The 17,577-nt window shown below is 33.0% G+C and overlaps 2 protein-coding genes across 2 annotated transcripts in view; one reads left to right on the top strand and one right to left on the bottom strand.

Annotated features, from left to right (window-relative positions):
* The window catches only part of LOC144845392 (growth hormone-inducible transmembrane protein-like), a 51,685-nt gene extending 35,387 nt beyond the window's left edge, over positions 1–16,298 (bottom strand). The window contains exon 1 of the mRNA XM_078702690.1: positions 16,287–16,298. The gene's annotated coding sequence lies outside the window, so the exon portion shown is untranslated. The remainder of the gene's footprint in view (positions 1–16,286) is intronic.
* Positions 1–17,577, top strand: part of LOC144845394 (tetraspanin-5-like) — a 206,048-nt gene that overhangs the window by 56,596 nt on the left and 131,875 nt on the right. The gene's annotated exons all lie outside the window — the stretch shown is intronic.

Here is a 17,577-nt window from a genome sequence, read left to right as displayed (position 1 = left end):
TCGCTTGACATTGGTCAATTCGCTTAATGAGAAAATAGCGTTCAGCGAAACCATGGCAGCTAAGTCATAGAAGGACTATACTATACAAATTAATGTTTTAGAAAAAGAAGATTAAGTAATAAGTAATAACAGACTTTTCTAAAATAAATACCAAAACAACATTATTTAAACAATGTTTGATATACGTTATAGAATTTAATTTAAACATAGTTTGTTTATATTTCTTTTCTCAATATTTGTTTATTAAATATATCATCCTTTCATTTTATTAACTGGTATATTTCTTTTTATATTGCTATAATTGTTCATAATACGTTTTTGTTTTGTCACTGACGGTAGCCTATAATCACATTAAAAAAATAAAATTTAAATGAAAAATAACTAGACGTGCATATACATGTTACTAAAATGAGAAAGCATTAGAATAAGAAAGCATTTTCCATCATGTGCATAACATTTCACCTTGTTTTATTATTATATGTGGTTTCATGATGGATTTTTTTTATCGTAACTATAAAAGGCAGCATAAAACGATAGTAAAATATTGCATTATGAGGGAGACAATCTAAAAATAAATTAAAAAAAGATAATTTATTTTCAATACGTGACCACCACCTGGTTTATGTCTATATAATGTACATTACAAGAACACATTTAAGCATAATGTTCAATCATAATGTTCAATATTTCATTCGTATAGGGCATTCATCAGTGTAAAATGATCTCATTTGCATATACAGTAAAATATACATAGAAATTATCTTTGCTCTGAGATATACAAAACCAGATAGGCCTAAATGAAAAATTAAAATTACAATCAAGTGTCACTCTTGTATGGTATACTGACCAGCTTTCAGTGCCCGAATGGCAGCTGGATAAAAGCTGTTACGAAACCTATTTGTATGACAGACAATGGACCGGTAATGTCTACCACTACGTAACACCTCAAATACATTATTATGGATGGGATGAGTAGAATCTTGCAATAGAACGTGTTTTCTTAATCAATCGCTTTCAAAAACGGATCCAATAGATCTCTGCTCAATTCCAATAACACGTGATGCATACTTAACAACACGTTGCAGATCTCACTTATCTGGCTACATTCTTGTTTTCTCGCGTGATGATCTCAAAGTATACACCAAACACCATTGGCATTAACAAAGCAATATTATTTTGATTTAATTCATTTATTTGAAAGTCTGATTTACCAAAACGTCTTTTCAGTCGACGGGACAAAAATTTAAGAGGATGCGAACGGATTACGTTACCGTACTGTTTGTCATGAGTCTTTATACTGCATGAATATATATATCACCATAACTTCAGTAACTTGTATTGATCATTGTTGTTGCTTAACTATCATACGTACTTCTGTCTATATTTGAGTGAATTATTAGTAAATAAGTACTTATTTATATAACTCAGATATTAGATTGGAACGAACATTTACAAGGACTTTACTAAAGTTGTATCATAAAGCAAAGTCTTCGAAAACTGTAAATTATGTAAAATGTTCTGACTATATTTTTATCATTCATAATTCCCTTAAGTACACAAATGACGCTATGGATTATCATTATACAAACCCCTTGAACGAATTTTAAAGTAGAACGTGAGGAGGCTCAGAATTAAGACCTTAATATATTGCTATATGATTTCCTAAGCATAGGGACATTAATTGGTAATCGGGGTCGGTTGGGATGTTTGTTTTTACACAGAAATGACTGACATTGGCCTACTACCGACACTGAATTGGAACGAATTGTCGACAAATATACGAATCCTTGATCCTAAAAAAAGAAAATAAAAAAATTAGAAACTGCATGGGCGTAAAAATGTAAAAACCGAGTGAGGGCGCGCTATTTAATTGTTCAACCTATATTGAAGATACAGATAACTCGAGATTTTTTAAGGTTTTTGTGACGTCACCAATATATCGATTAAAGAATGCTCTGTTTGTATGTAGCTATCACCAAAAAACCAACGGACCAACGGATTTACATTCCATTCGAAGGACGAGGCAATGAGCCTAAAGCAACTTGCCTAAGTATACAACGGTATGGTAGGACCAAGAGTAGGACAGATAGGCTGGAACCCATCCATATCAGCATACACCATCACTCTCTCCATCCCCTATAGGCCTACAGCACCCGACGCGATTGAGTCCTAGACGGATTCCTGAACGCAACCGAGCCACGTTGCTTAACTTTGGTGATCTGACGGGAACCGGTCCAGCACACTGTATATAACGTACAAAAAAACAAAACCTGACAGATAGGCCTACATTTTCTTCAAATATGATCAGTCGGTCTTGGGTAACAATACATACATTTTTTAGTAAAAAAATACCCTATACAGGATGATGTATGATGATGACTGTTCTTCTTGGTGGTATAGCTTACTTACACTGTCGTAATTATTGATAATATCATAGGCCTATTTTTAATATTGTAATAAATCATATAGCACATTGATTAGTTACATAAATTCTGGCATGAAATAAAACATTTTCACAAAATATGTGTGTTTATTGCCAGCACATACAAATTGTCAGATAGGCCCTCATCATTCATGTTCCCACGTGTCAGATTAATACGGTTCGCTTCTGTCTAGATTGATGGTTGGCGTTCAGCTGCCTGTACTTTAAATCTGTTCATAAGCCCTATATCGATGTAACTAATTCTATCAGTACCGTAATAAATCTAATTGTCTGAAAAAAACTACAATTTTACTAAGTATAATGAACTCAGGTACGTGGATATTATAAAATATAAATAATTAAAGAAAATATATAACAAAAATCATGTTAAAGAAAGTTGACAAATTAAAATTGTGGAGAGAAGAGCGATTTGTGGGAATCGATGAACCCTCTCTACAGAAAAAAACGTTATTTTGTAACTCTCAAATTTACATGTGCTTTAATAAGACCAGGGTACTGAACAATCCAATGGTTCTTTCTTTATGACGTTTTGCATTCGTTACTTATGATTTTTGAACGTACGTTTTTCGGGATCTGAATCCAAGTATTAGTTATGTTGAGTTCATTTTACTGATGTAGAATGTTTAGATGTATACTATACAGTTATTAAACTGCAATCCAAACCAGGAACGATATTCGACGTGATTGGACATGTCGGCAATAGTATGCTTTATCTTGTCATGCAAGTTTTGCTTGTTATTGAAGGCAATCTAATGTTACATAGTGATCTTAAAATCGATGAAAAATCAATTCAATTGGGTGTTCTTGCTTTTATTAAAGGTTTCAACACACCGGCGCTCTAAATAGCAGATTTCAACTTCAGGGGCTTTTAAAGATGTTTGTCCCCAAAACATGAAAAATGAAAATTGATAAAATTAGACTTTGAATATGTCATTTTGTATACAGTTTTAATAAAGGTAATAACTTCCGTAGGAAAAAAAATTACAAAACAATGTTTTTACTGATAAAAAAGACTAAATAAAGCTGCAGTCAATTCAACCATAAACCCATTACCTTCCAGTCAATTTGATTGTTTTTTAAATTACAGTTTTTGTAGGTAAATAATTTTCCAATCCAATTTATGTCCAACTATTATGTGAAATTAAAATGGCATATTCAACAACAACAACAAATTCAGGGGACAATATATCTTTAAGGTTGGTTCCCACTTGGGACGCAACATAATGGCGTAGGCGCGCGAAAGGCAATTTGGTGTGGGCAGGCGTCGTCTTCTTCGATGTAAATAAAATATATTTTTTGATAATATATAGGCTACTGATAAACAGGAAGAGTGTGGGAGATTTTTACATAATATGCCACATCGTTGGATTACTGTCGAACTCATCGTCAACCGATAATCCGCACACTTTATTATTACTCTTGCAATTTAAAGAATCCGATTAATAAACTGAATTACGTATTAAGGTCTTAGTTAATATGTTGTATATGTTAATTAATGCCTTAATAACTAGTAGGAGTCGACGAAAATTGGCTGATATATTAGGCCTAAGCTAAATTAAATCCACCTGTATGTGTATCGTATGTTAGGTTCCTGTGCGGGAATTTTTTCTTACCGATTTCAGTATTCAGCTCCCGGGTGAATGGTAATTCATAATGGGCATAATTAATTTAGTTGAATAATTATTATCGAAATTACAAAACTTGTCTTACGCCCTCTGGGACATTATGCATTAGAGGAAATATCAAATTAACATATTAATAATAATACAGTATAATAATAATAATAATAATAATAATAACAATAATAATAAATATAATAATGAACAACTATACTGAAGCTACATTATACATGTAAATGAAAATAATAATTTTAAAACTGATAGGATATTTGTGTTTGCGTATCAACATCTCCAAATTCACACACTTGACAAAAAGGTGATAACTTTGAACTGATATGTAGTAGAGGTCATACTTATTAATTCATAGTTGTTCATATATTGTTCTCTTGACAATATTTTCGTAAAATTCGATAAATCAATAAAGGTATAATATTAAGGTCTTTTTTCCCCGAAACAAATGTAATGATAGCACTTGGTACCATTAGGGAAATTGTTCTTCGAAATGGAAAATAATAACAGAATGAGTAGGCTTAGGTATAAACAATTATGATTTTCCAAAAGTCGATTAGCTTTATAGAAATTATACAAAAAAATCACCTCTTTGGAACCTTAGTGAATTATATTCATGTATTTGACTTAGTTGTTCGTGAATAAGACATTATAATACCAAGATATCTTAGGAAATAGGCTTTATTAATTATGCCATTACATACATTATAGCATGCCAATACTTACGTTTTACTGTAAGTTTTATTACAGTCTCCAATCTGAGTTATATATGATGACTTGAACGTGATCATACTCATTTCTATATATTGTAGTCGGAAAATTAGATTTCTGTAAATTCGGCAAACCAGGAATCGGCAACCTAGACTCGGCAAACTGGGAATCGGCAACCTTAGACTCGGCAACCTAGACTCGGCAAACCAGGAATCGGCAACGTAGACTCGGCAAACCAGGAATCGGCAACCTAGACTTTGCAAACCAGGAATCGGCAACATAAACTCGGCAAACTGGGAATCAGCAACCTAGACTCGGCAAACCAGGAATCGGCAACCTAGACTCGGCAAACCAGGAATCGGCAACCTAGACTCGGCAAACCAGGAATCGGCAAGCTGGGAATCAGCAACCTAGACTCGGCAAACCAGGAATCGGCAAGCTGGGAATCAGCAACCTAGACTCGGCAAACCAGGAATCGGCAAGCTGGGAATCAGCAACCTAGACTCGGCAAACCAGGAATCGGCAAGCTGGGAATCAGCAACCTAGACTCGGCAAACCAGGAATCGGCAAGCTGGGAATCAGCAACCTAGACTCGGCAAACCAGGAATCGGCAATATAGACTCGGCAAACCAGGAATCAGCAAACTAAACCCGGCAAATTGGTAGTCGGCAAACTGACTTGTGGCAATGTGTGGTAGATTTATTTAAATAACACAATCTTGGGGTGTAGGCCTATATAACATTTAGACCGACTGCATTGTTTTATGAAATGATATGTTTTAATGAATTACCTGGTGGTTACTTATGTTGCTTTTAAGAATTTAGGACATTGCTGTAGAAGCTATAGCCCTACTGTAATTGTTCAAAAATGTATTATTCAACAATAGCACAATCATTTAAATGTAGGCTATCTACGGTATTTAGGTCGAGGTTTTTAAGAGAAAATATGTTTCGACGTATGTGCTACGTATGGTAGAATATAAATGAGCAGTTGTGGATAATTTAAATAAAACATTAATATTATTCAAATTGACGCCAGGCTACAATTCACTGTTACTCAAAAACTCCAAAAGGGTCCATGAATACTGAACAGTTTATCATTTGACAAGGATAAGATTAAGAAACGATCACACACACGAGACAAAGGTACAGCATTATAGTTTGTGTTTGGTGATGTGCTGTGATAAGTATAACGTAATGGACAAAAATAGCATATTATATGATAATATTTCTTCCCCTGTAATCTGTAATGGTACATTAACATTGGCAGTATCATAAATAATCAAAATTCCCTCGAAGGAAAACAATGCATGGGTTGATGACACAGAGAAATTGGATTGAAGGCGGTTCTTGTTGAAGCTATGTACACAGTGGACTCATTGTCAGAGCAGGGAAGGGTGATACCAGAGGTTGTTTTTGATAAAATGGTACCCCTGGCACCAGCTACGATTGCATATTGTTATTTACCTCTATTTAACTATCCATTGTAATATTGTCTGTTGACATTTGAGCAATCCAAATATTGTGTCATATCAGTTCAAGATGTCGCGTTTCGCTGCTGTAACCATTCGTCTTTATTAAGTAAATCACATATTAATCCGAGAATCACAATCGGCAAGGTCGACTTTTGTACTTATTTAAACAATTTTAAATATTCTAATAACATCTAACAAATGCGTCATTTTTAATAGCATTAAAATAAAACTACCCCTAAATAATCCGTCTGTCTCTCCATTATATAAAATATTCGTTATGAATAATTCTGAATAAATTGATTATTACATTCAATTCAATTGAAAATAAATGTATTTCTCAAGAAATACAATGAAAACTTTATAAAATCTGATCTGATATCTGATCTACCGAGAAAAAGATGTGATAGGCCTGGCCTATGTCATTATGCGGCGATATGTTAGAGAACCTTTCAATATTCTTCCAACAGAAAGATGTTCTTTTGATTCACTTATAGAATTAATAAAATATGTCATCTAATTATACAGTAGTAAAAAAAGCCTAATTAAATTAAACCCCTAATTAAACGTTTCGACGATTATCGTGAATTGTTTACATGTCAATAACCACACCATGGATGGATGATGATAATGAACTGATTGTGTACGCGCGCGTATCAACAACTTTATAGTACGTCACTGACGAAGTATGCGTGACCATCACATTTATATAATTGGGCGTTAAAACAGAAAGTGGCCCACGTACGTTGACATAATGATAGTGTTAAGTTATTATAGACGAAGGTAGTGAATTATATAAGTGTATATTTAGTGTACATCCTATCATTTATCACCGAATCCCTCTGAAATCAAGCAGAATATGCAAGAACTGTCTGTCATTATTTGTCTTTCTCTGGTGACGAATTTATGTAAATCTTGTATGTATTGATGACTTAATGGACCCCGAGAGTCATAGTTCTCGTCAAACCACCTGACCTTTAACCCCGGAAATTCCCTGACGTAATTTAAAATCAGAAATACCGTACGAGATCGATGGAATCTCCGTAACTTCGTTTTACTACATCTTATTTTTATATAACGTGCTGTAACTAACTTATACCTCACCTTCTATTCTCACCTTCTATTTAATTTAAGTCAAGTACTATTAGTGTAATTTCTCTTATCCATTATACATTTACCATATTTACATTTGCATTTCATTATTGTATCATGAATCTAACACGTATTTTATGAAAAGAGAATTATGACGAACTGTCATGGACGTATAAGTATCAGTGAAAACCAGAAATTAGTCATCAAGGATGAGTCTCACTCTTTGCTAGTTGTACAAAGTTTACAGAGATTATTTATTATCTGTGAATCGTTTTAGTTTTACGTAAATTGTTTATGTGTGAATGCTGTTATATCTATTTCACTAAAGTTTAAATGAGTGGGCGTCATACAAAATGAAATTCAAGGGGATGTTACATATGATGGCCTATGATGAGTTAAGACGGCTAATGCACAGCGAATTAAATAAGTCACTTAACTTTGCGTTAGATACTCATCTTATAAATCTTCCTAATGAAGCATTGAAAATATCGTTTACTGTGTAACTAACTATTTCATGGCCTGAGGACAAAATGACGATTAAAATGTATTGTTAGTAAACAATCGAGATTATCGTATTATATACATTATCATTTGCAAGCTAACCTGCCCTAAATAATTCAGAATAGCAATTAGTTAAATAAACAAACATCGCAATTCGCGATTTCATTTTTTTTTTGTTGGGCGTCAAATTTATTGTAAGGAATAAAGTATTACAATAATTCTTTCTAATTTCATAGAAATTTACTAAAAGTAATTTGAATAGTCATTTTCAAAGAAGGATGTCGTGTTTATTTTACTGAAACCTTCAACAATACAATAACATAATAATTTGAAATATACACTATGATAATTTATATGCACAATGTAATGTATAATGTTTATCTTGTTTTAAAAAAAATTAACCACAGCGATCCAAAATACGAATTCTATATGCATGAGGAAAATAATTCAGAACAGAACATTCACTCAATTGGAGTATATCTGGAGAGTTTGCCTTACATTATTGAAAAAAATGTACTGCTGATAGATTATTGTGGTAATATAAAGTGTGCTCTGTGACGTTATACCATGTGGCTGAAACACAGTTTCTTTGATGGCATACTGTACCGAAAGGGGAAGTTCTCAGAGACAACTTTGCGTTACACATGCCTAACCTTAGCCTCACTAGAAAATTAGTTTGTGAATCTTCGCAAGTGAAGTTGTCAGTAAAAAACTCGGCACACGTTGTAAAATCTTAGAAGCTAGGATTGTGATAGCAAAATGAATCATATAAGTCTGTGATTCTGCAGGTGGACAAACGGACAGCGATCAGTAACAGATTAACAGTAGATGGTAACTTTGGAGAACTTCTCCGAACAGTGGCGAGCCAAGAGTTTGCCAGCAGCGGTTTCGTAAAGTTTGCTAAGAGTAGACTAGAGCTACAAAAAGGAGTTCAAATGATATCGTAGAAACATCAGACTAGCTGATAGCAAGACAAAACTGTCCTTTTGACGTATGTCCTAATAATAGGTTTATTTACTGGAACATTGGCATTAAGACAAAGGACTAGACAGCTCAGCTACTGCATCTGTTATATGTTTGACCCTAAGCCAAGACAACAGTGCATCCCTCAGATAGGAATGTTTGAAGGCATGTTGCAAGCTATGTTTTCTTTAGTTCTAACAATATGTCCTAATTTGCTCTCTAACAAAAGTTATTATTCCCACAGGTGATAATACAATCCAGAACAATAAAAAAAATGTTATTACCCAACATGTACGATAACTCGATATTTTTGTTCAAATATGTAGGTTACAAGAGAATGGTGTCTTGAATGCATGTCTCTCATTATTCATCGCTCTTTCAATATAATCAGGATAATGGGAGAAATCGTCTTATTTGACGCCATTAGAATCAAAACATTAAATTGATGTTGATTAAAACCATTCATTATATAAATTCAATTTTGAAGAATTAATGCCGACAGTAAAATGTACGTACCGTAAGCATGCAGGTCTTATTATCAGAAATCACTCGGAACAAACGTCCAGGGAACACTTTTATTTGATTAGATGATATTTAGAACAATGCCAGTAGTACATGACTAGAGTTAATGGATTTGGTACCGTCATTACTCAATATTATCTGTATGACGAACTATTGCTGATTGAGCCCACAAAAAAATGCGGTACTTTAAGCTTGAAAACAATCCTCTATAGAAAATCACGTTCAGTACCGTATATCATCAAATATTGTGCTATTATTGTGTGGTATAAGTGTATACAAATGGTTTGGGCATCTACAGTATATTATATGTTCACAATTCTATAATAAACATATTTGCTTTAAACATCTTCATTAATATTAAAATAGATTATGTTTTACTGTTATGCCTCATGCTTACATTTTGTATGCTTGCTACCAGTGTACTCAATACATCGTAAATGAAGGAGGACAAGTATTTTGAATGATGTAAAATATAAAACTATCCATCCCATTGTGTTTTAATTCGTAAAATTAATCAAATAATAAGCGCATAAAAGTATATCCAATTTGCCTTTTAGCTTTCAGTTATAATATTACTGCAAATATTCATTCTTTCTTGCAACTTTCCCAATAAATAATTCCAACGAAATTACAAACAGTAAAACACAGTGTGTGCCTTTGTCTACATAATAATTTGAAGAGAGAATGTTTAATTTTGAATCGATATCAACCAAAGGCGATTTATATAAACTGCAGTTCGTTTTTCGTATTATGAAACGGGATCAAACAGACTAGATTTGAACTCGTCACCGTGTCGAGTTCGTTTATCTGCGCAATAGGCTACACAGAATTTGATCCATGAGTGCCAGAACGATAGATAATTCGTGACATAAACTGTTTGTTCACATGATCAGATATTGCTTATTAAGATACACGCATCACTGATTATTTGAACCATCTACTAATTATTTGTGTTGGAACGTATAGCGACACGACTGCAACGTGTTCCCGCCATTTACAAACAAGACCATCAGAGATCTAAAAACGAGTCGAATAACAGTTGACAAAGCAGGAAGCCGCGAAACAAGTTGTATTGAATGTTGAAAACAAATATGGTATAATCAAATGAGCAAAAATCAATTATGAGAATGATTAAGAAGAAACATAATGTGAATTTCGTGTCAATCACAGATTTTGGACGGTAGAAAAGTGCCATATAACGGCGATTGATGACAAGTTAAATACGTTACTATAAATATCGACCACTTGGGAATAATCCCTTTGAATGTATAACATTATTTTTGGTTATTTCTCGAATAAACCTATACTGTTTAACATTAACAGAAAGGCTATTGTGAGTTAAAGCTCAATGATCTATTTGAACTTGTACGGCTAACGTGCTAGTTTTTCTGGAAATACTTTGTTTTTTAATGGATTGCTGCTGTTTTCGTACACCTAATCCTATTTCAGTAGTTTTCTTCTTCCTTGTTTTCTAATCATCGCCCTGTCGGATTAAGCGACATATGATGAACGTGTTTCAAAGTTACTTTTTTTAACATCAGTCAAATTGACAGTAACATATTTCTCATGTTCAAAATCGTACAGATATCAGTGAAAGGGACTGAAATGTAAATGTAGGACAAAGTCAACCTTTCAAATGAAACTAATGTAACTAGCGAGCCTAGAATGTTTCCTTATGACGTACTTAATAATTATTGTGGATTCATCATCAATAACATCAGTATGTTCGTCGTTATTACCTTCGCCGTTCTCGTTTTCTAGCATACCATTTTCAGCCATATAATGCAATCATTCTTACCAGAAAGTGTATTCTTAAGGTACCTCATTTTCTGAGTAAAATCATGACTGTTTTATGTGACGCAATTCGTCACAGCAATGACCATGTTTTAATATCTTATTGACGTCTGTTTACACGTGCGTCCCCGTGCTCATTGCTGCTGATTCGATCAGTATATGGCTTTGATAGTGAAACGAATTTTTGATCTGAACACACCTGTTGTGGCAGAAGGCACAAACTTATAGCCTAATTATTTCGGCGATTGAACCGGCGACTATTTCACACCAATGTTCGATTGTTGTTCACACTTTTCTCATCTTTCTTGGTAAATTCGCATGCATTGCCTTATGTATCAATCAATCACATTTAACTGATAATATAAATTGATTTGTCTGAAAGAGTAAAATGTATAAGGAAATTGTTATTCGTGTCTGGTTGTGCCTTGTAGTTTGGAGACGGAAAGATGATGACAACAGTAAAAGCGTGGACTACGAGTCTACACTATTACAGATTATAAAGAAAAAGACTATAACCTTTTTATAAACTACAATGTATACATTGTGACTTGGAAATAGTTCGTTAAAGTCGAATATATTATGTGTGCTTATCGGATTCTTGACTTTCTAAAAAGTAGGTCGACAATCGCCATCGTGGAGTAGTATTAAACATGAAGAAGTGAGCAAGTAGGCCTATGACAAAAGTCAATAACATGGTCGCACCAAGTGAATGTAATTCTAAGAGCAAGTACACGGACATAATTAACACTAATGATACTGTAGTTAATTACTAAGATGGAACCAAAAATAGGCCTGTTGATCTCGGATAGAGAAAACGACTTGCTGTCGCAGGTTCTTCGCCTCAATGTAAGGGTTATTGTCTACATTTCTGAGAATGAAACTAATCTTGATTCTGTTTACTGAGTGACATGTAATCGATAGTGAAGTTGAAAACATCCTCACTGTTTCGAAAAGAGACATACTAACCCTTGTCATATGTTACACTGTAGCTGGAGAACTAGCAGAGCACAATACGTTAGCCTTTGATGAACCTTATTTCAATTGATTCAATCTATTAATACTGTCATTTATTATTATTCTACATTTTGGAAGTGTAGATATTAAAACTATTTCTCGATTCCTTAATTTAAAATAATGTAGTTCAATCAAATATTTTTTTTTGTATTTCCGATCTACAGTTAAACTCATTAACCAGTATTATAAGACAGTGACTCTTTCAGTCGGATTTAACAACCACCTTATTGTTTTACCAAAAAGGTGGATCGGATAGAGAATGGAGAAAGTTGGGCTTTTGAGTTGTTGAGGACATTAAATATTGCAATGTTATTATATCAATACGGATTGAATGAATAATGAATAACTGATTAGTACATAAACACACTTGGGAAGCCTAGGAATAATAACGAATACAACAATCTATTGAACAGAGACATTATGAATCAATCCCGTGGCATCATTTCCTTTTTCAAACTGATAGGCCTATATCCTGATACAATTAATAGTTAAATAAGTTTTTTAATTAATGTTTTCAATACTAATATGTTTCTTATTCAAGAAAGAAGACCTTACCTAGGCCTAAAGCTAAAAGGAATGAAGTTAACTCATCCATATTCCATTTTAGCATTATTCCAGAGTTTAAGCTCGTTCGGACTCGACGATTACTGAATATTTTACACGAAATGTCAAGTGATTTGTAGTACATTATGAGATGATAGTAAATTAAACTGTAATCTTTAGACACTTTTGTCGTAATATACGTTTATTTTTTATTTATGTATAATGATATACAATCGAGAAGGGAATGTTTATATTATTATTGTAAAAAAACGAGTTCGAGACATTAAATCTTGTGAGACGTGATGGGGTTATATATGCCATGCGCATGTGCAACAAACATCGATATACATTGAAAGTGTATCATGGATGACCATTGTCTATGATAGGATCGTGACCATGGCACGCTGCTCTACTAACTGACGACTACTCCGTGCTATCTGATGGTTTCCTGAGTATAAACAAATTAAGTCTTATTATATATTTCCATATATAGACGTTATTATCATTTCCAAGTATAGAACTTCTTTGCGATCATTACCTTGTTCATGGTAGTCATACAAAGTTGAAAACAACCGTTGTAAATATTATCATAGTTATCATTGTTCAGACTCTAGTCTCTGCATGCTTGGCCTCTCCCTGTTACAGTAGGCCTATTCGCACACGCCTGAGTTGAAATGACCCATAAGGACAGCACTTCTCACATCATAGACATCAATATTTTGAATAGAACTTGCCTAATTGTTGTTGTTGATTGTTTCTATTTTTAAATAACTTAATGAAGGAAGAAGTGGTAGTACATACACACAATTGTAATTTACAGTATATAAAACATAGGCGGATAAAATGACAGCTTTGAACATTTAAACCACCGATTGCATGTCATGTATCTAATCTCACTTTATTTCACGTTTCTAAATATAATTTCTCAAGAGGGGTCACACACTCATATAAACAAGTTATTTATTACTATCTGTTTTACTATTTTATTTCAGTTTGTAATTGATATTCTTGTTTCTGAGAATATTCGTTTAGTTTGCGGTGTTAGATTCTTTCGATTCTTCAGTCTTATGTCGGAAATTAATCGTAATTGAACGCATGTATTTTTTCTGCAGGGCAGAAATAATAATGTTCATCATACCGACCGTATCAATTCACTGTCCAGTTAAGTTATGTTCACACCTGTTCTGTTTTTAAATTTGTTAATACTCCGTGAACTGGAAAGTGTGAATGCTGATTTAAGCTTGGTTCCCACATGGATAAAATATGTTTCTCAATTTTTCCCACTAGAGACGCAATGCAAGGACGTGAACGCAAACAGTTCGAATAACCCTTCATAGTTCAGATTTATCAAATCTCTTATTTTGCGCTTACAAGCTTTTAGCCATATAATCGTCACTGTTAAAGATTTCGACTATCATTTAGACCATTAGGTTTTCATGGAGTTATGTACGGTACGCATTATTTTTCCACCCAGAAATCATGATTGAATAATTTGCATGAAAACAATAATTTTCTATGAAAGAATTGCAATAATCTCAGTCACTCTTTCAAAATATTATCTTTCAAAATATAAAAAAGACTTCGATTTACATCGGATCCCGGTCTACTGAATGAGAAGCTAAAATTAACCATTCATCCAAATAACCGAAGACCGATATATATTTGATTGATGTCCATGCTGGCGTGATATATCAAGCACCCTATTATGTAATTATTCATGATTTAAGGAAGAAAGAAAAGACGTATATACTAACTTCAAACACTAATAAATAAAGCTTGTTTCTTGTAAAACGTGAATCGGCTATTGTCTGCATTGAGATTAGGATTGGGACTGGACCGTTTTATCACCTGTTAGTCCCATCTTTCACTAAATGTGTCTTGTATATTTCTTTGTATGTGCATTTAGTGAGAAGTTAAATAAATAAGAAATAAAAATATAGAAAAGCGATTTTACAGAAAATTTTTATTCACATTGTAGACCTACCAAACACCACCAAATGTTAAGTACGTTAGGTAGTTGGCAATCGGTCAACTAATCATATCGGTAAATACGAAACAAATAAACTGACCAATCACAATGTTCATGTAGAGATGACGTCATTTTTACGAAGAAACTTTCCTCCAATAAAATTATTGCTGAGATTTACAATTTGCTTTCTATTTGTATACGTCGTATTGAAGTATTATTTCTGATATTACAAAGCAAATAACAGAAAAACAACATTATTCCACAATGATATTGGTTTTTTAATAGACCTGAGTCGAATGAGATTGAGTACATACCCAATGTTATGCAGATGTCATATTGCTTCCCCACTCTATTGGGCCTGTCTGTAAAAATATACATTTTTCTAAATTATAGTCTTTTCTAAAAATGAAATGTTTTCAACACATTGATGTGATTCGATTGATGATGATTTTATTTGAAATCTATACCGAGTACAGACCATTTTACTAGACATATTATATTGAATTACAGGTCATCCGTCTTATATCTTGTCAATCATGATAGTTATTAATGTCTATAGAACGTGTTTAGTCGGATAAAACATCACTATAAATACTTTTCAAGTCAAGCAAAATGCACTTTCCCTACTTGCTAACCAAACATTTCTGAGAGAGTTAGTTTTTTAAACTTACAAACGTTTTACTTCGTAGAAAATGACGATAATTTATTAGTTAGAGTTCCAACTGTTTGCACATCCCAATATTGTTACATGCGCCTGCGTATGTGTGTATACTGTGGAAATTTAAGCAATGTTATTTTCTTATTTTACTTTATTATTGCGTGTACATAGAAAAGAAAAATAAATGTTCTGAAATGAAATGAATTAGCCTAATGGTAATTAGTTCTTCTTTATCCTGGTAATAATTTATTTATAGTTCTTTTAATAATTAATTAACATCATTCTCCGTCAGATTTATAATGTTTAACTTTGTCTTAAATTGGTATAAACATTGAAACACGTCAGATTTAGGTGTTTAATTTTGTCTTAAGTTGATAGAAGCATTGAAACATGCCATATTTAAGGTGTAACTTTGTCTTATAAGTTGGTATAAGCATTGAGAAGCAAGTACGTTTAATTTTCTCAAGATCTCAATTCCCAATTGATTCTTACATTTTTACGAGATTTGTAATTGTCAGCAGGTTATTAATTTATTTAATTCTGCACAGACAATGTTATCAGATATTGTACAACTGTACTGAAATATAATGTTGCGACATAGTCAGTTCCATTTACAATGTGTTTTAAAGTATCATTCATTAATTCATAATGATGGCTCATTGATTTCAAATATATAGGTTATTCTTTTTTAATTTATCGATTACAATCTCGTGTTTCAAAATGTTTTATTGTTCCCAGGTGGATATATAACTTAATGAAAATTATGATTGTGTAAACAGTTGCCATTTATAAATTACCCAAATGGCTTGCATTTTTGTATGATTTTATTAAATCATAGGATATTGATTAACAAAAGGTACCTAACCTAAACTTGCAACATTATGATGTAGCACGTTTTCTAAGTGTTTAACATTTTTTAGAATCGGTTCTTCCTACATGCTTGATACGTCACAGTATTTGATTTTCCATACAAAGACATGGTTTTTCTCACCCGTTTTTATGGGTCTAACTTCTGTATGTAATGGACAACGTTGCTTTTTTGTATAGTTGGTTGTGATATTATGCAAGGCAATCTAACCTACAATCTAAGGACAACGCTGAGCTTTCCTTGCCAAGATAGGAACTCTTAACAGTCCTTTGATACCACAGTACTGTACTATGTTCATATTCTCCGCGGCGCGCAGTGTCTGTTGATAGGCGTGGAACTGACTATGTCGCAACCACAGATAAACCCTTTGATCACCGGTGCTCAGTTTTCTGTTATTAGATTGCCTTGGTATATGTATGTGAGGCCACTACGGTGTGGGTGTTTCAATATAATTTCAATATATTACATTGTATCAAGCTAGTAATATTAATTCGTGTCTACACATTGAGAACATGCATCTACAGTTTTCTGTTTTGACGTTAAGAAAAAGAGCTTCAGAGTTTTAAATTGAAAATAAATTCAATAATGAAGTTGAACCTTTGAACCTTTGACATTAACAAATAGATTTAATTTCATTAAAAGCCGCACTTAATTGTAAAAATCGCTAAAAACACTTACGTAACTATACACGTTCACATTTAAATTTTGTTTAACACTAATACTTTTGGAATAATGACCTTTTATATAACATTAAACCATCAACTCCTGATGTTTTAAAATTATTTACGGTATTTTTTAAAAATACGATAAACGAATTTTCGGCGAGATGTTAAAAATTGACAAAAATATAATTATACAAAACAATAAAATCATAATGTAATAATTGTTTATGTTTTATAATGTGTGTTTTTAAAATTTGAATATCTTTTCATGTTTCAATGAGTATAGGCATCTGATAATCTATCGAATGTATATTTATACATTCATACCTGTATCCTATAAGACGGAGCAAGTTTGCAAAGGAGCGATTTTTGCGATGGGCGACTTTGTGAAGGGGCGAGTTTGCAAATGAGCGAATTAAAAAACTTTAGGAATGGGTGACTTGACTAGCATCATTGACTAGTAGCCTTTTTTTTTTCTTCAAAGAGTTAAGTGATTATTTTCTGCAACAAGTCAGTTTATTCTTAAAATGCCTTGGGCTTCTCTCAGTGGACAAGTGATTGAACCCCTGTTTCCATCTGCAGACACGATATAATGCAACCAACATTTCAGATGGAACACGAATGAAATACAGTAATGATTTTTCCAACATCTTTTTTCTCACGATTGTGAATTATAAGCTTTGTGAAAAATCTCAAATAGGGTAGTTTAAACTATGATGGCTTAACCTCATGACCTCC

The sequence above is a fragment of the Antedon bifida genome, chromosome 6 (genome assembly GCF_963402885.1).
Source record: "Antedon bifida chromosome 6, ecAntBifi1.1, whole genome shotgun sequence".
Taxonomy (NCBI): Eukaryota; Metazoa; Echinodermata; class Crinoidea; order Comatulida; family Antedonidae; genus Antedon; species Antedon bifida.
Note: the sequence above shows the minus strand (reverse complement) of the source record. Positions and strands in the feature narration are given on the sequence as shown.